The following is a 25,238-nucleotide window of genomic DNA, read 5'->3' as shown; positions in this document are numbered from 1 at the left end:
ATATATATTACCTACTGACAGTCACCAGTAAATTGTTATAGTTAGTAGGTAATTTTTATAGGAAGCACGTTTTTTTGTTTGACAATAACTTTAGAGTTGTTTGCCGAACACTCGTGAAATTTTCAAAACTAGTTTATCACTCACTTCAGCTGCTGTCTTGAAAATTTCAGGTTTATCCTTCCAAGTGGTGGCTGAGAAAAAAGGGTGGGGGGGTCCCAAAACGCTTGGCAGGGAGGTAGATACTGATCCAGAAAGTGTTCTTTGTGTAATTTGGTGTTAATCCATTCAGTAGTTGCAGTGACATTTTAAAAAAACTCTCCAGTTGTATATCTAGGGAAGCGGAGGTTCTGCGACCCCTCCTGAACTCATGCTGAGATCTCATTGGCTCCTAACATGTCACACAAAGAAGTGTTGACAGCCATCTTGTGACTCAGCTTGAACCGAGTCACAGGAAATTAACATAAAAAAGGAAAGGGGGCATAGTAGGAACACCCTAGGCCTTTTGGGAGGTCTCACAGGGACCCTGCAGGACCCAAAAAAGCATGTTTTTTAAACATTTTTGTTGGGACCCGCGAATCCTGCAAAAAAGTTTTTTTTAAATGAAGCGCAGACTCCCAGGTCCCAAGGGCATTTTAAAAAAAGAAGGGAGGCCCCCCTCCTGGGACTCATTAATGACCCGGGGTCACCACCTCCCTGGGGCTTAGTTAATAAAAAATGCAGCGGTGGCCCTTTTAGCCTCCCCAGTTGCCCTGGGGACCACAACCTCCCCAGGGCTTAGAAATGTATCAATGGGGGCCTCTTAGATCCCCCCAGCCCTGCGGACCACCACAACCCTGTGGCTTTTTATTTAAGGAATGCATGGGGTGTGCGGACCCCCCCACATTCCTGGGGGCCGCCATTTCTTGGGGGCTTTAAATTTTAGTAATCGGGGGCCGTGCAGACCACCCCGGCGACCACCAGCTCCCTGTGGCTTATGTTTAAAAAATGTGGGGGCCGCACAGATCCCCGCAGCCCCTGGGAACCACCACCCCGCAGGGCTTTAAAATTAATTGATGGGGCCAAGTAGACCCTCCTCCGCTGCAGCCCCAGGGACCACTGCCTCCCCAGAGCAAATTCAAAGAAAGGAGGGGGGCGGTACAACCCACCTCCTGGAGCAATGCATGGCCCTTGGGACCGCTATCCCCCAGGGCCAGCTCTTACGATGTCCCGGGGGTGGGCATAACTGTTTGCTATGACTTGGCAGGAGCTGTACTGCTCCCACAGAGCCAAAGCATACTGTGCTCCACTTTGAGCAAGCAAGAGCATTTTGGTCTTGCTAGCTCAAAGTGGAGCACATTTGCTTTGAAATAGATGGAGCTGCATGGCACACAACTGGTTGAGGGATGAAGTCCACTTGGTTGCTGAGAGTCCTTGGGGCCCACAAACACTCTTGCTACCTCCAGGCTCCAGTAAGTACCAAATAGTGAGATTGCTGAGAGGACTTCAGAAGCCATGCACCCTTTCTCCACCACTCTGCAAACTTGCTTCCTGGTGCACTGCAGGTTGGAGGATGAAGTTCTTATTGCTCCAGACGGTCCTTGGGGGCCTCGCTTCCTGGCACATTGCTGATTGGACGATTAAGTCCCCTTGGATGCTGAGGGTCGTGGGGGCCAACACGCCCCTCTGTGGCCTCCGGTAAGCCACACACATCGTGATTGCTGATAGTACTTCGGATGTCATGCCCCATTTCTCCACCACTCTACAAACATGCCTCCTGGTGGGATGTATGTCATTACAACGCATGCTTTTTCCACGCATGCCTTTACAACGCAGGTGTTACAACGCAAGTCGTTACAACGACTTGCGTTGGGGGCGCTGGATAGTGGAATAGTTTAATTTACTATTCCAACTCCAGTCCCCGTGGATAGTAGGGATGGTTTTGGATAGTAAATTAAACTATTCCCTATCCTACAGCGCCCTCCTGCGCAAGTCGTTGTAATGACTTGCGTTGTAATACCTGCGTTGTAAAGGTACTGCGTGGTAAAAGTTTTGTTGTAAAGGATGTTTCCCCTCCTGGTGCACTGCTGGTTGGGGGATGAACTGCCCTTGGCTCCAGAGGGTCCGTGGGGTTCAACAAGCCCTCCTGTTACCTCCAGTAAGTCCCACACAGCGGAATTGCTGAGAGGTCTTTGGAGGCCACGCCCCCTTTCGCCACCACTCTGCAAACATGCCTCCTAGTGCACTGCATGGATTTTCTAGGTACATATTAAAGCACACTCAATCAGCTTTCCACAATTCAATTTTAAATCTTATCAATTAGAAAAAATTTAGAAGAGGGCTGTGTAGTTGTAATGTCAGCTGACTTGTTACTCTTTGAATTTCCTAAATTGTTCAAGCTTTGTGAAATGCAAAGATTATGAAGCTCTATTTTTTTTACAAAAAAAGAAAGAAATAAGATGACCTCAGCTCAGAGGCCTTCCTTCTACACCTTTTACCTGATGTGGTGGATTTCCAGCATCCGCTCACAACATTTATAGCCAAAGTATGTCCTACCTGGGACATTCTGTATATGAATATCATCACACTTGGAATACCCAAAGGGGTAAACCATACCTCAAGTGAAGTTAGGAAACGTAATCTCCTTCATAAAGTTTGGAGTTTCCTAATCCCAAGCAACTTTGTAAGTGAAGTTTGAATCTAACTTTCCACTAATTAAAAATACCTTTACGGAGAGGTTGGTGCATATCCATCAACCACATTTTGGTAAAATAGAGGCAAACAGTGTGTTTTAAACATTAGGGCTGCACCAAAGGTGAAAACGAAATAGAATTTAAATGTTAAGCCCACAGGGGAAGTTGTGAAGGTCCCACAATGACTTTCACTATAATCTTGGAACAAAAGATGAATAGTTCAATTACATTTGATCAAAATCACCGATTAAAGATGCATGGAGTAGAAGTAGGCTTTGGCATTGGCATACACCCATCACAGTTGCAGTCAGGCTGTGCAAAAGTTGCTGTACAAAAGAGACCTTTGTCAGACATTAACCAACAAGAGAGGTAGGCTTGTTAGAGGACAGGAGATTGCATGAGGCTGAGATGGGTCCATATGAGGCCTGTGGCCTGGGTGAGCACACTAGCTCAATCCCCAGTTGGGAGAGCCATAAATGGGAATGCTGTAGTAGCTCTGTCTATAAGGCTTTGTGTGGTGGTTCCATGGTTTGCAACTAGGATCCGGCTCTGTGATAACATTTGATGCTGCTTGCATGGTATATCTCATTTGGATGTTACAGAGTCCTTTACTTCCAGAATTATGAACATTCTCATCTTTTTCACATGCAGTTGACTTCTTGCATAGAATCCTCAAAATGGCACCCTCTTTGTGCCTATCATTGCTTTAACGAGCATGCATTTTTCTAAGGGAGGAAGATAGAAAGCATACTACAGATGCTGACAAAAGTCAAGTTTTGTGTAATGAAACAGTTAAGAGACTGCCATATTTAAATGTGCACTAGAAATCTAAATTACCCCCTAAAAGAATTTGGACTTCCCGGCAAGTAGGTTGTACTTTCCAGAGACTGTACCAGCAAGTGTAGACATGGCTGGTGTGCATTAGAAAGGAAGGCATTGTCACTTCCCAGCAAGAGCATGTGTAAAATATAATAAGGGGTCACCAATGTTAAGCAATTTATAAAAATCCATGTGGAGCATGTAACAATGGTTAAATCTTAATTGGAGCACAATGCAAAGTAATTGTTGGATCTTAGACAGAGATCCATTTTAGAAAATAATTGCAGATGTGTGCATTGAAATCACATTGGGCCAGCTGTATCGCCAAAAAAATGGTAAACTATAAATTTCACTTAAAATCTCCAATTATCTTTTCTCCACAATTACCTTGTTCTCATTTTGCTCCTTTAGGCTCTACTATACTCTCTCTGTATTGCATAGCACGATGTGCATGCTGATGTCCCAGCAAACCAAAGGTGAAAAGAGATTGCGTTAATGCAATTTATGGAGATACACAAATGTCCTACCACACAGCATTCTTACTCTTCTCCCAATAACAGCAGTACTCTGTTTCTGTGAATGGGCTATTGCCCATGAAAGAAAAGGCCCCAAACGCAAGAATTAAACATCAAGATTTTGCAAATCGAGCCATTCTGGTGATGTGGGTAGCTGTGGTATTTAAGCCGGAACTCAGTCACCAGCCAAGATAATCTGCAAAGTCCAGACATTTCTGAAAATAAGACACCTAGTGTAGTCTGGGGTGGCGTGGCTTGTGTGTATTTGATTGCCTTTTCCTATGCTGAATGCCCTACAAATACCAAACTTTGGTTAATCACAAATATCCCCATACTTCTTTGAAGTAAAATGCTAGAATCTATGATGATCCATAAAATTCCTACCATTCAAAGCTCCCAATATTCTCTCAATAAAAACAGTACCCCAAGTAGTATGCATTTAGTACATTAATTACATAGGATCTCACAGCAGCAAATTATTTGCAATAAACACAAGTTACATAAAGTTAAAGCAGATTTTCAAATGAATAAATACATCTCAAAAAGCAGATTCATACTACACAGACCTGAGATTACACTGCACAAAAGTCATAAAACATTAGTATATGTTGTGCTGAGATGTCTAGCTAGGTCAATTATATTTATAACACAAATGCTTTCAGCCTCAGATTCTCTAATTGTGGTTTCCACAATATTCGGTTTGAAGATATGGATACTCTGCACGTTGACCCTTGCAGGATTATCTGGATATTAATTCATTTTTTAAAAGCAAGATACTTCGTTTTAGCAGCCTATAATGACATGGCAGGCTATATTAGACCATTTCAAGTTTGCACTACCTCTGGTTAGGGTATTTGCAGCCCTGTGCTGCAGGCACATTATCCTAACAAACTATTTGGTTCCTGCAAACAAAATAAAGATCTTTAGAGTAGATGCATTATCTTAGCAGGCTACATCTAATAACAGGCCAGTGCCCTAGAAAGGCTGTAGACTAGAACAATGTCAGTCAAATGCAAGTCATATCCGACTTTTGATGACTCTGCCAGAGCCAAATAGGCTAATCAAAGCACTATGCCATATTGGACTCTATTGATGTTTGATTGGAGCATGCTTCTGAATGGTTGGTAAGTTTAGGTAGTGACAGCTACTTATGTGTCTGGAATAGGAAAGGTCATAAAAGCTGCTGCCTTAAGAACAACATGACTCAATCTCCTGCACAGTAGTGCAATGTTTTCACACAACAAATTATGGTTTGACATTCAATAGGTGACAGTGAGAAGGGAGTTCAGCCACAGCTGATTGAATTTTGGATATCTTAACTGTGACAGTGAAGTAGTGTTGATACCACTTTTCATATCAGATCCTCACACACAACACTGAAGTGTCCCTCATGGATCTACCATATTGTCTCTAATACGTGACATCTAGTAATCCCCTTACCAAACCTGATTAAGTAATTAAACCTCATGTTACAACTATACAGATGACACCAAAATAATTTTAAAAATGGATGGCCTGGAAGACCTTTACAATTTAAAACTTTATGACTGCCTTTGGGTCATAAATACATGGATGATAAATCACTATGTAAAGCTCAACTTAATTTCGCAAACATAGAGATTATGACCAGTGGACAATGAATGAAATACCAGATTACTTCCATATGGCCTAAGATACATGAGCCATTGTATGCATTCAAATGTGAATGCATTATGTTTAGACCAGTTTTTCAACAATTGCTGTTGCAGTTGCCTAGTTCATCGGGGGAAGGGCAAACATTAATATGGGCTGGCCCGGCCCTCAAATGCCACCCATGACTATGACCCTTTTGATAGGTGCTGCCACAAATAAGGTTGTTAAAGAAAAACTTTGCATAAACTGGTAAAAACGCACTTTTAGCATAAGAATTCTCTTGCAAAATCGTTCATCTCCTGCAAGCAAATTTGCAAAACTCAGAAAACATCACTATTTGCGGGCTGTGGCACCTTTTAAACCTTTCCCACCATCACTTGCCACCAGCTGAAACGAATATGTACAATTTGTAACTGGTTATGTTTAATTTCAAATGGCGTAGGCGCAGGTACTCCATTTCAATACTTTTGTTACTGATTTTTTAGGCCTGCATTGACAGTGCAGCTGGCAAACAGACCTTTTATTTAGCATATAGTTACCTCTGTCTGCTCCTGCTGTCTCTTTGTCCCATATCTATTTATTGATTTATTTATTTTATAGTTTTATAGAGCGCAAACTTGACCCAAGGGTATCGGAGCGCTTTACAGGGTAAACATAGCAGTGTACAATAGGCAAGGAATCACAATAGGGTGGCGGACACGTATGAACAGTTTACATATAAGTAACTTCAGATAAGGCCCCAAATTTCTTGAAGAGGTAGGTTGGTATTCCGTAGGTGGGCACTAGTCCGTATTAGTTCAAGGTCTGTGTATTGGTCAAGGTCTGTGTATTGGTAGGAGGCAGCATTTAGGAGATGAATTTACCCAAAAGGAAGGTTTTAGCCTCCTTTTTGAAACGTGCCAGAGAAGGGATTCTTCTGATGGCGGGCGGGAGAGAGTTCCATATTCTAGGAGCGGATCCAGAGAAGGCCCGGTTATAAGTTCTTTTTTTTCGTAACTGTGTAGGTTGGAGTAAAAGGTTGCTGGTGGAACGGGAGTTTCTGCTTGCGCCATATACCACAAGTTTCTGTGCAAGGTTAGCAGGAGAGTTTGAGTATAAAGCTTTGTGTGTGTTGCAAGCCAGTTTGAGTTGTATTCTGGCCTTGAAAGGAAGCCAATTCAAAGCTTTCAGGTGTGGAAAGATATGGTCGGATTTTTTTGAGCTTGTAAGAAGTCTGGCAGCGGCATTTATGCAGGCTTTTAGGGGTGCCAGGGAGATCTTGGGTAAGCCTGATAGAGTGGAATAGCCATATTCCGTTCTAGAGATTACTAGCGCTTGGACTGCGCTTTTTAGGTCGGTAGTGTCAAGGAAGGGTTTCAGTTTCCAGAGGTAGCTCAGGTGGAATCTTGCTGATTTGGCCATTGAGTTGAGTTGAGTCCACGATGGTCGGTGGGCAATCTAAGGCTGTGATAGCCTTGATCTATATATGCATCTCGGGATTGGTTTTTGGAGGGAAAATTAGGAGAAATTCAGTTTTCTTGGTGTTGAGTTTAAGTTGATTTGAGGTGAGCCAATGGAGGGTGGATTTCAGGGCCTCGTTCAGGGAGAGAACATCCTCGAAAGAGGATTCTTTGGTATAGAGATGGGTGTCGTCAGCATACATATGGTAGGAGATATTGGCTGTGCGTAGTACTTCAGCAAGTGGTTCAAGGTAAAGTTTGAGAAGGGTAGGGGACAGTGTTGATCCTTGAGGGACTCCGACCTTCACCGGGGAGGGGGCAGATAGGTTGCCCTTGATTAGGAATCACTGTGATCGGTTTTAGAGGAAGGATCTAAAGCATTCTAGAACAGAGCCGTCCAAACCCATCCTCAGTTTGAGGCGTTCAATTAGTTTTTCGTGGTTGACCGTGTCGAAGTCCGAGGATAGATCTAAGAGGATTAGAAGGCACGTTTTCCCTTGGTCCAGGGCTTGGAGGGCATCGTCAACGATGTGGAGCATGGTCGTTTCAGTGCTGTGCCCTGGTCTGAATCCAGATTGGAAGTCGTCGAGAAGGTGGAAGTTGTTGATGTGCTGACTTAGTTGCTGTTGTAGTTGAAGTGGCAATTAAACGTGTTGGCCGTTCACCTTAAAATAGTCTAAACGTGGTATGGTATTTTATTTATGAGTATGGGCACTACAAATTAAAGACAAGTGAAATGTGCTTCTCCGTAACTCATCTTTAACATGTCTGTGAGGAAGAATCCTCTCCTTATTAGAGAGGGATCAATAGGAAATATATTTATTTAGGGTACACACAGACATTCCTGTTTCACCTATGGATGTTGGTTTTTGTTTCTTTTTAGGAAAGTGCTGCTGATGAGAGGGAGAGCAAATTGTTGAGATCCTGGTAATTGCTCCTTGATGGTTGCTTACGTCAGGCCCCTGCTAATCACACATTTTTAATTTACTTTTCAACACATGTGATAAGCACCTTTGGAGCACAGAACATATATGTGTTTTTACATACACATGTTGGAGGGTTCATAATTTGATATTAGACCCTTCCCCACTAGAATCGAAGAAGTGGGGCCCATGAAATATTGACATGATGTGTAGTGCACAACAAGGGCTTTTCTGTATAAGTGTAATTGAGTGGAAGGCACCCTTTTCTGCTTATATTTCCTTCTACTGCTCCTTCTTGATGAAGTACAGTACCCCATCAACAAGTTTCTACCTATTCAGACCTGCTATTCAAAGTAGAAACATTTGCTTAGGCTTTGCTTGTGTGCTGATGAAGGGATTGCTGAATGTAAACAATGGAGTAGACAAGAGGCATGCATTAATTCAGTAGTTTATGTTTGATTATGGTGTTCAACAGTGACCTTCAAGTCCTATATTAAATTGGGACGGTGACACCATTTGGAGTTTCAAAAAACAAGGTAACATAATAAATGTTTTCTAACCAAATGGTAAATGTGTGTGGAATAATCAAAAACTTGTTCCAACAAACCTAAATAATTACGCATTTCGCAGTTTAAAAAATGCTGCAAACAAGCTGAAAGTGTTCTGTTGTTTCTTTACAGCAAATAAAGTGCAATTACACAAAATGCTGTAATGGCATATTTTTAGGAATTTTGTGCAACGAGCATAATGCAAATTTCTCAAAATTGTGGGAATTACACCAGAGTAATTTGAATTTCACCCGGCATACATCAAAGACTGTGATAAATCCCAGAACTTTACAGAAAGGCTATGCCAAGTGAAAGCTTGGTCAATCCCATTACCAAGCATCTGAAATACTTAATTACTTCAGGAAAAAAAATCGCCTACGGCCAGGGGTTTCAGTTGTGCATGTGGATGCATATGAGGGCCAAAGGCTCTCATTTTTTGGGGGTAGGACTTTTTTTTCATTACTGGACTTTGACCCAGAAAAACAGAGACGAGGACGGAAAGGCAGAAAGGAGCAGTAACAAGAGAAATAGGAAAACAGTGACAAAGGGAGAAAGCGGGGCTGAAAGATATCATGCTGGAGTAAGATAAAGAGGAGAGACGTGCAGGGGGGTGGAAAAAAGAGGAATCAGGTGTGATCAAAACAAGGCAGTCTTGAAATTCAGCAACATAGGAACTGGGCAGTGGTGGGCTTCTAAAAAAACGTGCAACTAAGCACTGTAAACACAGCCGCGGCCCGTGCAGGTAAGGGCGGTGGCGCTAGGTGGGGGGTTTCGACTGACAACGACGAGGGAAAAATAATTATTTATTTAATTTTCCCTCGCGGTCGACAGTCGAATCACCCCAACCCAGCCCCACCACCTCACTGCTCTTACCTGCACGGGCCGCTTCTGCCTAAACACAGCCACGGCCGGCAGTGGGAGTAAATGCAGGGCGGTGACGTGGGGAGGGGCAGGGTGGGGGGTAGTAATGTATGGATTACGGAGTTTTACAGGTAAGTAAACATTTAAATAAATAAAACGAATTTCGGTGAGTACACTGCATCCCAAAATGCAACAAAATTCGTTTTATTTATTTAAATGTTTACCTACCTGTAAAACTCCGTAATCCATACATTACTACCCCCCACCCTGCCCCTGCCCCTCCCCACGTCACCGCCCTGCATTTACTCCCACTGCCGGCCGCGGCTGCCTAAACAACCATTCATGCGTCCATTGAAAAAGTGCATATTTCCTTTCGGTTAATTCGCTCAGCAATCTTCCCCAATCTAACAGTCGGAGGTGATTTGGTGGTAAACGCAGCACTGAACAAAAACTATCATCTGAGCTAACATGATTGTTTGAGTAAAAAATGAAAGGTTAACGATCAGCACCTGCAGAAAATTGGCAAACGCCTGCTCGATTACAGCTGCCAGCGCACCTACCCATCTGGGAGCTAATGGCCTTACCCATTCTTGGTAATAGGTTTTGCAGCTGAAACGCATTGACATGCAGACATATTTCCTCGTCATCCAAATGCTATTACCCGCTTTACGAATCCATTTTTGATGTCAAACCATGATCTGATTCCCGTGCATTGGCTCTGCAGCATTTAGACTGTCTTGTTGAAGCCTGCGTGGGCATGTTGTTGTGTTGGGAGCATCATTTTCCCACTGATTAGAGATAATTTGTCAAGCAATGTACATGTATCTAGGAACAGCCAACACAGATTACAGGCTTTGTTTGGAAACATCTGTTGCAAGGCACCATCTGGATTTCAATTCCCCCGAAGCGAGTAATGTCATCAATGTCATTCGAAAGAGTAAAGCCATTTTCCATCTAAATTTATATTTATGACCTAGAGGTCGACTCAGAGCACCTGAATAGGTAACATATTTTGTTTACCAACACAAATACAGGACCCCATTGCATTTCAATTACAAAGAATTGGTTTGCTCATAAACCTGCTACTGAATGTGTCTGCGCTTTATTTGCAGTTTTACAAATATTGACACAGTGGTTGTTTGTAAGTTGCCATGAGATACGTTTATCAGTCTCCTAGAGCTTTTGCCATCAGCACAAAATACACAGAAAGGGCACGACCACCCCCCCCCCCCCACCCAGGCCACTGTTTGATGTAAGCATCATTTGCATCTTGCCCAGCCCACAGTACAGCATTGGTTGCAGTGGCTGGCATTCAGATGTGTGGAGCTTTTCCTCTTGACTGTGTGAGTCCATGAGCACTGCAGGACAAACAGGTCCATTTCCATAGCTGGCCCTCTTGTACGCTACTATGTGAGCTGCAGATAACAATGGTATCTATCAATCTATCTATCTATATTCATAGTGTTTGCTGAGTGGGAGTATGTGAAATTTGTGTAATTTGCTTTTCAATAATTATGTGAAATTTTGAGAAAATAGAAAAGTTTGAAAAACTATGTGAAATGCAAATCTATCATTTAGTGGTATATTTTAGCATCTAATGCAGCCTCATTTAACTTTTTCGTGCTATAAATAATGTGAAATAAAAAATTGCCCCCAGCAACAGCTGGTTGCGGTCTGGCTATACACATTTGGGCAGATTTACAAGTCACTTGCGCCTCCTTGCACTGCCATTGCGTCACTTTTTTTGATGCAACGGCGGCACGTCACGTTGTAAAGCCCTGCGTCACATTATACCTGCGTCAGGTATAATGTATGCATGGTGGGCATTCAATTGCAGGAAGGCCTAGGAAAAGTGACGCAGTGAAAGCTACCAGATTTCACTGTGTCACTTTTACGACGCTACTGCGTCACAACCTTTCGCCTGCTTGAAGCAGGTGTAAGGAGTGACGCAGTACAGTAAGTATAGGCCTCAAAATACATTGCTGGAGTTGCGTAGTTCTTGCAATACAGCTCCAGCAATGCGTAACTTTTGGGCCAACAGATACGTCAGAATTTCTGATGCATCTGTTAATCCTTATGGATCACTATATTGTAAATACAGAGCATCCATGGTGGCGCAAGTACATTTGAAGCTAGTGCAAGGAAAGTCACGCATCTATGCAGATGTGGCAGTTCCTTATAAATCTGCCGCAGAGTTCCCTAGCTAAATGTTTACCACGAAAGATGGCGGAATTACGCAACAGGTGTAACTGCATAATTTCTTGTGTTATGTAAAATTCTTAAAATTACACAAATTCCAATTACATAACTTTCACCCAGGCCTAGAGCTCAGCCCCCTTAAAAGTTGGAGATGGGTTGCTGGGTTCTCCGGAGCAGACTAACATGAGTGTGTGTGCTTCCTCCATTTAAAAGGCCATCCTCGTATCATGTGTGCCCAAGTGCCCTAATGAAAGCATCAGAGATTTAGGGCAGATGCTTTAAGTAGCAGGTTTGGCATTTTGGGATGTATCCTGGGAGGAGGCTGGACAGAGTGCAGGCAACAGTCAAAGATGGGTGTGGATCATGATCCAGGAGGTGTATGGTCAGAGGAGATGAGACTGCAGGCAGGAGGTGGAGCTTACACCAGTGTTTGACAGAAGTTGTATGTTATGTTAATAATTATTGATATAGCACATATACACCACTGGTTTACTGACTGTCAGATTGCATCTTTGAGCAGCAAGGTTTTCAAGTTCCTTCTAAACAGCTTGATTATTGTTGAGGGGAGAATTCCAAGGTGCTTTCACAGAAAAGCACCTTGCAAAATGCGATGCAGAGTGCGCTAAGAAATTAATTTTATTTATTAAATTGTTTACTTACCTTCAATTATCCATACTCCGGTTTTTAGCACCCCCCACCCTGCCCCTCCCCCACCCCACCTCTCCGTCCTACCATAACTCCCTCCACGGGCCATGGCTGCATCTAGGTATTGTTAAGTAAATAGCAGAGAGTGATCATAAGGTACAAGTGGGTGCATATTGAGTGATTGGCTTAGCCACAACCACTGGTGCCATTTAATGTAGAACTGTAAACTTTAGGTGGCCTGTCTTGTATTGTATCCATTGCTTAACTGGGAGTCACTGGACCGGTTTTAACAACAATATCACATGCAATTTCACTGGCAATTTAAAAATTAATTGTGAAGCTTAATTTTCTCCTCTTGTAGTCTATGTAAAGCATTAGTGCATAGCACCAAATCTGTCGAGTCTGCATACTCTGGCCTGCATCCAATAGGAGCTATGATTGCCATTTTCAGTCCTTGCTAAACAAGGAGTGTGCTAGCTTCCTAATCATTCTCAGCAAAAATATTCATGTTTAAATCACAGCATCAATCTGGGTTCTCATTGTGAGTCTGCTGTTTATTATCACACCCAGACGTTTCAAAGACTCACTAGGAATAGGGGAGAGTCAATTTCTAATGGATGGGTTGAGGGGTTGAGTCTGTTCTTCATGACTACTGCCTCAGTTTTCTGCATTTATTTTAAAATTTATGTTTCCCATCCAATCCCATGTAAAACGCAATGTATTTTGAAAATCTGGGAATAGGCATTGCCATCTAAGCTGAGGAAAGTCTGAGAGTCATCTGCATAGTTATCAAACCTGCAACCTCTTGCAGCTAGTTCCTTTATTAAAGGTCTAGTGTATATATTGAATAATTCGGGATTAAAGAAGAGCCTGGGGGAACCCAAGTTTTAGAGATACGCCTGCTACCAAGAAAGATGACAGTTGAACCACTTGTGCCCGGTCTCTTAAAAATTATTTCACCCAATTCAAAGCAAGTCCGCTAAGTCCTGCCGCCTCTACACAGTCCTATGAAATGTCATGGTCGACACCATCAAAGGAGGCAGACAAGTCCAGTAATAAGAGTGCTGTTATCAATCCTTATCAATTATCGGGTCATCTATTACTGACAGTATCACAGTTTCTGTGTTGTGGTCCTGGAGAAAGCCTGCCTCCGGAGGATCAACATAGTTTGACACCTGAAGGTGGCGGTGGATGCAAATCCTAAAAAAATGTAAGCATATGATAATGTTGTTGGACAGCGATTTGTGAGGATTGCTGGGTCATCACTTTGTTTCGTTAATATTGGGATTACAACAGCCTTTTTGAAAGGTTTGGAAGCTCTGCCCTGGGTAAGTGAGTTATTGAGGATGCTCAGAAAAGGTTCCATAATTACTGGTGTCATCTTTTTCGTAATTGTAGGGGGCACAGCTCCAGTGGAGACCCAGATATCTTTTATCGTCAAACTTTTAAGGAACTCTATATCTATTAATTTGAATGTAGATAGACTTGTATGATTTATTGATCTACCGACTCTGCTTGAATTGGTTTCAAGACATTACTTTTTCTTGTTGCTGCTGTTTACTCCTTTTGTGCTATTTACTTTTTTGTGCTATATACTCCTACATGCTTTTTTTAACCCTCATTTTGGCCTCTGTGCAGCCGCGGCCGCTGCAGGTACGAGTGGTGGGGTGGTTGGGCCGGCTGGGAGGGATTTCGAGAGACGACCATGAGGGAAAATTAATTATTTATTTAATTTTCCCTTGTGGTTGTCTCTGGAAATCCCCCCCCCCCCCCCCCCCCAGTCAGCCCCACCGCTTGTGCCTGTAGCAGCCGCGGCTGCCTCTGTGCTTTTTATTTTGTTTCATGGAACAAATTCAGCAGTACACCGACGGATTACAGAATTGTGTGTCCTCATTCCATGAAAGAGAGGGAAAAAAAAGCCACCTAAGTCTAAAGTTTGCACACGTTTCTGCATCTCGCTGTGGTTCCCAAACCCTGTGAACCATCACAGAATGCTGAATCGTTCTCAAAACATCACTGAACCACAAACCGATAAAAAAATCATAAATTACAGCGGTGTATCATTAGCCCCCACAGCATCTGCGGTGCATAGGGGTGGGTGTGAGTGGCCCGAGTGCCATAGGGTCCCGTCTGGCACTGTGCATGGTGGCGGGCCCCTGGTCTGAGAGCGCCTGACTAGGTGGGTGGTGGGCTCCATGTACTTTGCTGGGGGGCCCACTGAAGTTTTGTTAAACCACTGATAAGTTGGCACCGCAGAAACTTTTCATGAAACCATTCAACGTGTGCATTTCATTCAGAGACAGAGTTTGTGTGTTTGCATTTAGGTGGAATGTTTGTCCAGTAGGGGTGTAACAGTGGCCCCTGCGGCCCGTAACCCTGTTTGGGGGCCCATTCAGCTGAAAGTCGATGTATATCGGTGACATATGGGCGACTCAGGCGCCCTTCATCACACTTTCCAGGAAGGGCGCATCATTTTGCGTTACGCCACTGTGGCCCAGGCCTATGAACCATTAGGGCTAGCAAAAGCCGCCATTACACATTCACATAACATTACTAAAAGTTTGTTTTCCATTTTATGGGTTGCAAGGAATTGTATGAGAAGTACCTCAAAGTAAGAAATTGCACACATGCAAAGCCTACGCATTTAGGGCCATATGTACTAAAGCATTTTCCGATAGACACAGAATGAGTAAAACTCTTTGATATATATCTGGCCCTTAATGTTATACTTTTGTGAGCATTACGCCACTGGACCTAATGAGTTCCATATATGTTACTGATCTAAAGAAAAAAGAATCGATAGCCACTTTTCCAGATGCTTTTTCTCCTTTCCTACCAAACATGCTCAATGGAAATAACACGCTGGTTATAACTGGACATTGTCTTTCTTTCTGGAGATGAAAATTAGTAGGCCTGGGCGGTAAATTCCATTCCACTTGCGTAATTTGGGTAATTTCGCGTTCCATGGAGAACGCGGAATTTCCAAAAAGTCCACGATCCACGGCTTCACAGAATTTTTTGTTTGTTCACATTTCAAAATGCGTGTTCGTGAGATATTTCTCCCCAAGCACGCACACAGCGCTCGCGAACAGGAAAAAAGCATCGCGAATGGTGGAACAAGCAATTAAGCGTGTTCGCTGAACTTTTGCGTGCTGGCAGAGTTTTTTTACCGTTTCGCAGAGCTTTGCATAGCACGACTACGTAAATTCCTCCCACCCCTAAAAATTTGTTCAAACTGAAACGAGAGGACCAATCCAGTGCTCTCGTGAAAAGACAGCGTCCCTGATGTAAGCACATGTCACCAGGCACTGGCTCCACACAGAGGATGCTGACGCTGGTGACAGCTAAATTGCTCAATTCAAGATTCCTCATCATGCCTGTCAATGGAGCAAGTGATGCGAGAAGATGGAGTGACACAGCACAGGAAGCATCTGTCACAGGCTGTTCGAAAATGGTGAAGTCAATTAATTCAGTGTTCTCCTAGAAGAATAATTATGAAAGTACTGATATTTAGATTAGTATCTACATACCAGTGTTTAAGATGTTGGCACGATCTGCTCTTCCCTTCCGGTATTAGAATCAATGAACATTCATTCATAAGAGAAATAAAAATGTTTCTTTAGGATGTAGGGAAAAACTCAGTTCCATAATACATTATGTGTGTCTACCTATGCAATTTATTTCTAATCACGTCCAGAAATGATGGCCGAAAGGACACAGGGGTTGTATTTTAAAAATGTGAGATAACCTGCTTTGAACTAGCTACAAATAGCTGGAAAGCCCTGCCGCCCAAAAGCCTGCATTTTTATTTTGTAGCATTTAACTCAAAGATATAATCTCGGCCTCCGGAAAGGACAGGGCTTGCAGAGTGCCTCCTCGCGCCCCCGACGTGCTGACAGCAGGAGAGACAGCAGAAAGCACAAGGTCATGCCCACGAGACAATGTCAAACCTCTGGTCAGCAGCCTCAGCAGCACTCCCGCAGGCAGGAAAGGAGACTAAAATACCACTTAGATCTTTGCTTATTGGTACATGTCAGGGGTGATCCGAGTCTCCGCTCGAAACATTCACACACCAGAAATAAACATAAAAAAATGTAAGGCAAGCAAGAAGAGAAAAATAGCCATGAAAGGGGAAATTGTATTGTAACATTATTATGAATGTAGCGCTTCATGGGTGTTGCTGAGGCTATGCGTTTCCTGGGGCCGTTTTTGAAGTGCCTAGTTGGATGGGTGTTGTTGGATAAGGTATGTCCTATGTGGCAGATAATGGTTGAGGTGTGTGATATCCAGACACATGGTGCAGTATGAGTTTTGGTGCTTAAGCATGTAGTGTTGCATGCAGTGTAAGTGTGCATGATCGTCTGACCGGCCCTTTCGGGCCGGCCAAACTTGAATGCACACTTTGCGTGCTCTCCATGCAGCCTGAATTACAGCCGAGTGGAGAACATGTCTAGGCTCCCATTCGCTGGCTGAGCGCCGAACCCACTTTGACCAATGACAACACTGCATTCCAGCGTTGTGATTGGCTAAAGGGAGCCTGGGGGCTTCTTGTTTCCACAGAAGAAGCCAGACAGAGGACGGAGGAGAAGCAGCGGCGGCCAGCCAGCATATTTTGCTGTTTTCTTTCTACTCATGTTTATTCCCAGAAGACTAAGGCAATTTCCCCTCACTACCCCACCAAATCTGGTGCAATCCGCTTTCCTGCCCATCCTGGAAGGGGAAACTTCTCCCTTCCGCTTGAGTAAACGTCTGACCACTTCCGAGGTGTGAAGTAGTTGGATCACATTTTGGGAATATTAACAAATGTGTTCTCAAACTTCAAAAAGGAAGAAACAATTTCGAGCGCCCACCCCTCACCCCTTGAGTAGGATCTACTACTGCAAACTTCACCACACTCGTGGAGGAGAAATCTGCCATAGTGAATACATTAACACACACCAGTGGAGAAGTGTGGCTCAATGGTTAGTGGAGAAGTGTGGCTCAATGGTTAGAGCGGCAGACCCTGATGCAGAGGTCTAGCCCGGGACCAGGGTTCAATTCCCCACCTCGGCGGGTCTTGGGCTAAAAAATTCCACGGACCTGATAATTCTCGCCTCGGTGCCTATTCCAATCATGGAGTCCCACTCTGGGCAATAGCTTGCTAAATCTCCACAACGCTAAGGATGCCTGGCCTCCACCTTGGGGGTGCCCAGGAGTGGACACCTCACAGGGAAAGCCAGGATGGGTACCACAGCGGTATTCGTACAGGTGCCTTGAGACCCTTGCGGGTGAGTAGTGCACTATACAAGTATCAATTTACATTTACCAGGAATCCCTTGTGGAATCCAGCCATGCTTACAAAAGATATATTATTTTTTAAAGCAATGTTTTGACCAAATTTGCCCTTGTGAATAGGGCCAGTATTTTCTTTAAAGATCTTCCGTTATGAAAATATTATTAAACTTGTGTTTAACGGGTTTCATAGCGCTATCAGCAAAAGGTGTTGTTACTACCTAACTCAAAGCGTCCTAATTCATCACTCTCAGAAGCAAAAAAAGCAGAGTCATTAATTCTGTGATTCAAAACTGTAACCTGCACGTTTGTATCCTGTGTCTGACTCCGCAACCATCCGGGTGACAGATACATGTCTGTGGATTTCCCTCCTTGGTGTGATATGTATGATGTCAGAGTGCTCTGAATCACTGAAAATCAGAGGGGAAACAACCTTTATCACACAGTCTTTACCACACAATAAATATCTTTACCATGCATCCTTCACCATGTAATGCATTTCCACGCAAGTCTTTACAACGAATATGCCTTTGCAATGAAAATGTAAGTATCTATCGGGTAGGTGAAACTCATGTGGTAAAGGCATGCATGTTAAAAGCATGTGTTGTAATGGAATATATACGTTTAGTGTGCATGCTTTACATCCCATGCCATTACAACGTGGTCGTTAGAAGGACCGTGTTGTTACAACCCAAACCAATATATTGCAAGTCATTTCAACGACTTGCTGTAGGGGGCGAGCTGGACTTAGGAATAGTATAATTTACTATTCCTACTCCAGTTTGTGCAACAGCAGGGAAGGTGTTGGATTGTAAATCCAACACCTTCTGCCCACTACAGCAACTCGCTGTAAAAACTTACGATGTAATGGTTTGCGTTGTAACAACGCGGTTGTTGTAATGACCGCATTGTAATGGCATGCGATTTAAAGCATGCGATCTAAAGGCTGTTTCCCGATGTAATGTCATAAATCCATATCAGGGTGTTTTATTCCCTGCAACTCAGCCACCAACAGGTGGAGTAGTACCTTGGGCTATTCCAAAGTGTATCCTGAAGTAACTTGTCTCTGGGGCAGGCTTAGAATGTATCCGCAGGTTACACACATCTCCGCACCAAGAGCGGCCCTATCCCTAGTCTTGTCTAGACCACAATTTCTCCGGAGCAAAAGAGAAGTGAAAATAGGGCATGTATCTGCATTATATTGATTTTCTCTTGTTTTTGTATGAACAGTTTTAACCATGCCTGGTGCCAGAGCACTTTCAAATCAGAATAATTCAGTTCATAACAACGAGGAGAGCAAATAGAGGTGATATACCAGCTGGAGAGATCCATAAGCATAACATAGGTTCAACCAATACATGCTGGCTTTGATACCAAAATATAGACCGATATCTTATAACAGGCGCAGAGGTAGCAGACAGCTAGCAGGTTGTTCAGCAGGTTTGTCTTGAAATATGTTAGCGACACATCAAGGTACAATTGCTGGGTAAGCATTCCAAAATGTTGGGGTTATTCCTCAGAAGGATCGTTTTGTGACCGAACGTTACTTCTACTGGGGATTCAAGCGTTAGTATTGATTTAGCTCTCAGATTTGCGTTTTTCCCACTGATGGCAAGCTTGTGCACCAGCTATTATGGGGACATCCAATTTTTGATAACTTCTAAATGATTACGTGCTCTAGTAGGCAGCCCCTCTATGGATAACCAATGCAATTAGATCAGAACTTGGTTAATGTAATTGACTTTCTTGGTTCTAGAGATGAGTGAGGCAGCAAAGTTTAGAACTGCTTTTAAGGGTGCGAGTCGAATCTTGGGGAGCCCAGTCAGTAACACACTACTATATTCAGCTCTTACGATCAACACAGCAAAATAACGGCCTTTGTTAGAGACTGGTGAAGGAAAAAACCTGTCAAAACATGGATGATATTCCGTCCTCTGTATTACACTTACTATAGGTTGTAATGCACTTGTAATCGACAATGTTTGTGATAGAATACTCCTTCTGCCAATCTCTGAATCAGGCTCTATATTGCTTAAGTCAGTTCTGGGGAGAAGAAATGTCAAATATTCCCTCCTATCTCTCAGTTGATACTTGGGACTTTTCACAAAAATCATGATGTGCTTCTTAAGGTAAAGTTTGGAGTCCAAGATAACACCTAATGCTTTTGCTGAATCAACAAGTCTGGGTGAGATATCAAGGCTGTCCACTCCATTGCAAGTATGCAGTTTTGTTGTGAGTGAGAACCTGGGATTCACTTTTTTGGGTGTTGTGCTTCAATTTCATGTTGTTCATCCATGCCTCTGTTGTATTTGTTTAGTATTAGGCCATTACAAGCACACATGGGCATCAGCTGCATCCAGGTGGAATGAGATCCGTTTAGTTCCGGAAAAGTTCCTTCAGAGGCTCAACATACAGGTTTATGACTTTGAAAGCCAGGATCCAAGCTTGTGGCTTACAAATGATAAAGGTGTGATACTGGAAATAGTGTTACTGTTAATGCGAGATGTGAAGCAACCAAATACATGGTTTTTGAAACCCATTTGCTAGAGTAGAGAGCCAGAAGAATGTGAAGGTAATCATATTCAATGCTAACAACAGATCAATAAGCACAAGTAGGAATCAGGTTTCTTTGTTACAGAATTGGAGGATGTCGTTAAATATCCAAAAAGCTGGTCTCTGTACTATGGTCATATCTAAAGCATAACCAGAAAGGGCCCAAGACATGGTTTGGTAATGTATTCATTTCTGATGGCCAGGCACACATTTTGCTAGAATTTTACCTCATACGATAGGCCAATGGTAGGTATAAGATTTTCTCTTAGGGTAGAGGCAGCATGAACATGTTTTTAAAGGTTGCATATAGCAGCCTTTTCAGGTATGATGCCTCTTTTAAGTCAGGCGCTGATAACGTTTAACTTGAAGAGAATAACAGCATCTCTGTATTTGTTTGTCATGAATTAAAGGATGGCATTTGCAGAGTATTCTAAGTGTGTGGTGTCAGTAACTACTCTTTGAATAGTTTACATTTTCATGGGATAAAAATACCTCCATTCAACTGATATGACCATTGTGGGATGGCCACATGTTGGGCAGGTCTATGTAAAAGGCATCACTCACATTTCTGAGAGGCATGATTTTATTTGAGAAGCAAATTGCAAATTCTCACATCTAGACTCATTAACCTAGTGTGGTGGGTTGGGTGGGTAGTTTTTATAAGGGTGCTGAAGAGCCCTGTAGGGTAATTTCTTCCTCTGTTAAGTCTACTTTAAAGACTATAGTTTGTTTTGCTTAGAAGCTTTTTTATAAAGGCTTCTTATAAAGTGGAGATGTGCAAAGGTGTCTCCTGGTGGATATTTCTTCCATTTTTTTCTTGGCCGATCTCAGAATTTTCCTCCATTTATTAATTCGTGAAAGGTACCTGTGAGAGGCTATACTGGTAATTTTTAGTTTTGGCAGAGGCAGAGAAATTGTGTTGTGAGTTTAGGGATGCTACCATGTTATTGAACGCTTTGGTAGCTTACAGAGTCTTCACGGGCAGTATTTTCTAAGGAACGATCTTTATATGAGGAAAGGGGGAAACAACTGTTTAGAGCAATTGACTAGTAGAGAATCAAGTTTTAAATGAAGTGCACAGACGTGGATTATTTGACATGCCAGTTTCAGACTGGAATACTTCATTTGACGTGATGATTAGTCCTTATGTTTATTCCACTGTGGACTAAAATCTCAAATGAATTTGTTTTATGTGTAGAGTATGGCAATGAAGTCCATTTTGTTATCAATGAAGTTGGTTTTCACTCATAGAGTAACAGAAGATGCTTAGTATAATGTGCTTATCTGTGGTAATGGAGTTGCCAGTTTGGAGGCATTGAAAGAATGTAGAGTTAATATTTACGCTATACCGCTCTCTGGAGGAACACAAATACAAGAATTTTCTTTTAAGGCTCACAACATCTGCATAGTGTTCCTCTAATCATTATCTGTGAGAGATTTCTCTGTGGCATAAAAAAGGTATAATAGTTTGGGGAAAATCCAGTTCTGGAGATAAATGCCTGCATCAGAGAAAGCAGCATCCGCAAGACTACTGTGTTTTTGGACTGCAATTAGATAAAAATATTATCTCAGCTACTTCCAGAAAGTCTTAGTTTGCCAATCCCAATTATATTATTATCAATAATTTGCAGAGCACAACGTTCACCTGGCAGGCATCTTGGCGCTATCAGCGATCAGCAGTAAAACATTTACGGAGAGGGAAACCAATATTATTCTTTTAACACCTTGACTGCTTGAGATATTTGCCTGCTGTGCTGAAGGTCAATAGAAACGGGTGTGGTCATGACGAGCTGAGCTCGTCAACAGCACACGAGCAGTGTGTCTCATGACATCATGAGCATGGAAGGGGTTTTAAAGAAGGTGGACTCCGGCATGTCTTATTTAGGAAAGAGCCAGGTTTTCAGGCTCTTCCTGAAACTTAATGAATTTCCATTTGTTAGGAGGGAGATAGGTAACTTAATCCAAAGTTGTGCTGCCTTGATTTGAAAGGCTACCCCTCCTACCCTAGTTTTCTTAAACCTGTGAACACAAACATGGTTGGATAAAGACGATCTGAACCTCCTCACTGGTTTCTAATAGGTACATTTATCCTGTTGGAGTCTCGGACCTGTGCAATTTAAGACTTTGTGGACTATGCACATGGCTTTAAAAATACCTCTCTCTTTCGAAGGTAGCCAGTGAAGTTATTTAAAATGTATTTATTGCAGAATCAAATCTTGATTTATTAAGTGCTAGTTTGGCTGCCATTACTTGCATCCTATGAAGTTTTTAAAGCAGATAGTCTGGAATTTTCAGCAAAAGGGCATTACATTAATTATCTGTGTGTTTTGTGCCTACACAATAATGATACTTAATTTGATAATATTTTTGTAAATGAGGTTGAAGTCATGAGCGGGTCTACAGTTAAAATATATTCAATCATTGCTCTTGTTAGCACTGTCACCACTTTTACCATACTACCATGAATATTTCTGAGTTAGCCTTCAAAATGTTGACCTGAATGCCTCTTCTTCAACTTTTCAGATAAGACATCAATGTGATCTATATATAAATGCCCATGTTGTTTCAAATATATCTTCATCACATATGGGTCTCATTGAGATCTGAAGCAATTAGGACACAGGGTCAGATACACAAAGTCCTTCTGCAATCACAAACCCTGTGGTTTCCAAAAGCACAGGGTTTGTGACCAAAAAAGGGCTTTTCGGAATGTACAAAACATTTTGAGAGGCAGAAAATGTGTTCCAAAACATAAAAGGGCTTTTGTGACCTTTTACAGAATGCTAATTTACAGGAGCATGAAATGGGTGTCCCCCTTCTAGTTCTGATTTGGAAAGGAATGTATCAATGGTTTGTGACCAGAATTGTGGCCCTAAAACATTGATGAGTTACTAGCCCAAGTTATAGTAATAACTGGTTCATAAAGGGTAAGGTTTTCCCTCGGGACACCTTCCCCTTTGTGAACGATTCTGGCCGGCATGCGGTTCAAAGGATGCTCCTGGTCAAGCAGTGGCGTAGCGTGAGGGGTCCACAAGGGCGGTTGCCCTGGGCACAAAATTCCTAGAGGGTGCAACATTTTCAAAGACATGTTGCACCCCCCTAGCCCGTGGACCATTAGCACTTCCTGAGCTAATGGTCCATGGGTTAGGGGGCACTAATACTTTCTTTAAAACGTTTGCCCCGGTGCTGACATCTCACGCTACGCAGCTGAGCCCATGTATCCTGAAACAGGATTTTTTTTGTTGTTAAAATAAGCAGTGTAACTTTAATGGGCACAGGCTGCTTTAAAAAAGCTTTCCAGTTTTGCAAATCAAATACAGGGGCAGAGGTCTCTTGTACCTTACAAGCATCCATCTCTGCATTGTCAGCCATTTACAGGAGGTTGTAAATTGCGACCTACCAAATAAATATTCATTAGACCGGTCGTTTTGCAACCCCCTGTGAATGTACAATTTGCAATGTAAAGTATTAATGCTTAGGACACATCACAAACTGCATTACGATTTGCAAAATCAATCAGTGTGCAAATTACACGTCCCTTGTTTGCCATAAGGAATGACACATCTGGGACTTAGTCGCCAAAATTATCAGTACTCACAAGATGTCCGACCACAAAAATCAGCTTTGAGATCATTTTTGGCAGGCAGTCTAAAGCAAATGTTTCACTTGTCTTTATTGCATTTGGGAATAAGGGCCTTGTAATTTTACTGCAGAGACCAGTGATACCATCCATCAGGCCACTGTGTTACAGTTTTATCAATATAAACCCTGAATACCTTGTCGCTCAATTCCCAGTTCACCTCAATTTTAAACTATTACATCGATTCTAGGCTACAGGTATAGAAAAAGCACAAAACTCAACAACTTTCAGAAAAATATCTTAAAATGAAAATGTATATTGTTAACTATTATTCAAAGAAAAGATGCAATACTTTTCTAAAGGTTTCCTTTTCTGGGTCGTACACAAAATTACAGGATATAGATAAAATAAAAAGGTACCTAAAAAGACACATTAAGGAAAGTGATCGACATATGGCTGGACTGGGAACAGAAACCAGCCTTGGCAATTCTGCTCGACCAACCCTGGGGGAGGGCGGTCAGTCCGGACAGGTCCAAGAAGGTCTGGCCCATGGGGTGGGGGCTGTCGCTTTTGTTACAGGAAGCCAATATTGCAGCACTGCTGCAAAATTGGACCCGCGGATCAAAAACCGGCCCCCGCCCTTCCAGCACACCAGGAAAACACCTGGTGCCCGCTACGGCCATGTGCGGCCCAGGATCGACACCTACTAGACAATATCTACACTATTGCACTGCAAATTTGATTTGTATTTATTGAGCATTCTCCTATAAATTACACATTGATCCCAATATAAACCTCACCAATTAGCAACAGGAAAACTGCATGGTGAATCTGTGTGGTCTCTGGGTATAGTGATATGCTGGTGAATCTATTTTTTGTTGGATTTATTCTAAATCAAGGAGGATTTTAACCAACCAGTGTAATGGAAAACGCTCCTGTCATAATTGAAACCTGGACATAGAGCTGTATCTGTACCACACGTCTTGTGCTTTATAACACAACAAGCATGGGGAGAGGATGTAGGCTAACGGCTAGGGCGGTCGATCTGGGGAACTGGGCTCGAGTCTCAGCAACAATGCTCAACAGCCTGTGATTCTGGGCAAATCACTTAATCTCCACGTCCCTAAAACAAATGTATGTGCCCTTGTATGGCGCAACTGGTGCTCATCTAAAGCCCTCTGAAACCTTTGGGTCAAGCTCGCGCTATATAAAACTACAGGGGGGGGGAATCATAGACCTAATGGGATACAAGCAAGTTGAGCAGGGCTCAGTCGCCAAGTAAAACTGTTCGGAAATCTAGTGACATGCTCTGAGAGAGAGGCAACAGTTTTGAGGTGAGCTGTGCACGAGCTTCTACTCTGAAGATGCAGCAAAGTTAAACAAGTTTCGGCGCTTCCTACTTTGGGTAGCCTGACCGGAGCAGAAAGGCAGTCCTCAGAGGAAATGTGTACGGTGCAGTTAATAATAATACAGCAGCAAAATATTTCTTAGATTCAAAACAAGTGTAAAGACTAGCCTTGATATGTTATTCATTCTAAGCGCTTGTGGCTGTAATGTACAGATTTAGCTTACAGTATTTGTTCT

The sequence above is a fragment of the Lissotriton helveticus genome, chromosome 8, assembly GCF_964261635.1.
Source record: "Lissotriton helveticus chromosome 8, aLisHel1.1, whole genome shotgun sequence".
NCBI lineage: Eukaryota > Metazoa > Chordata > Amphibia > Caudata > Salamandridae > Lissotriton > Lissotriton helveticus.
The sequence above is the reverse complement of the archived record's forward strand: the minus strand, read 5'-3'. Positions refer to the sequence as shown.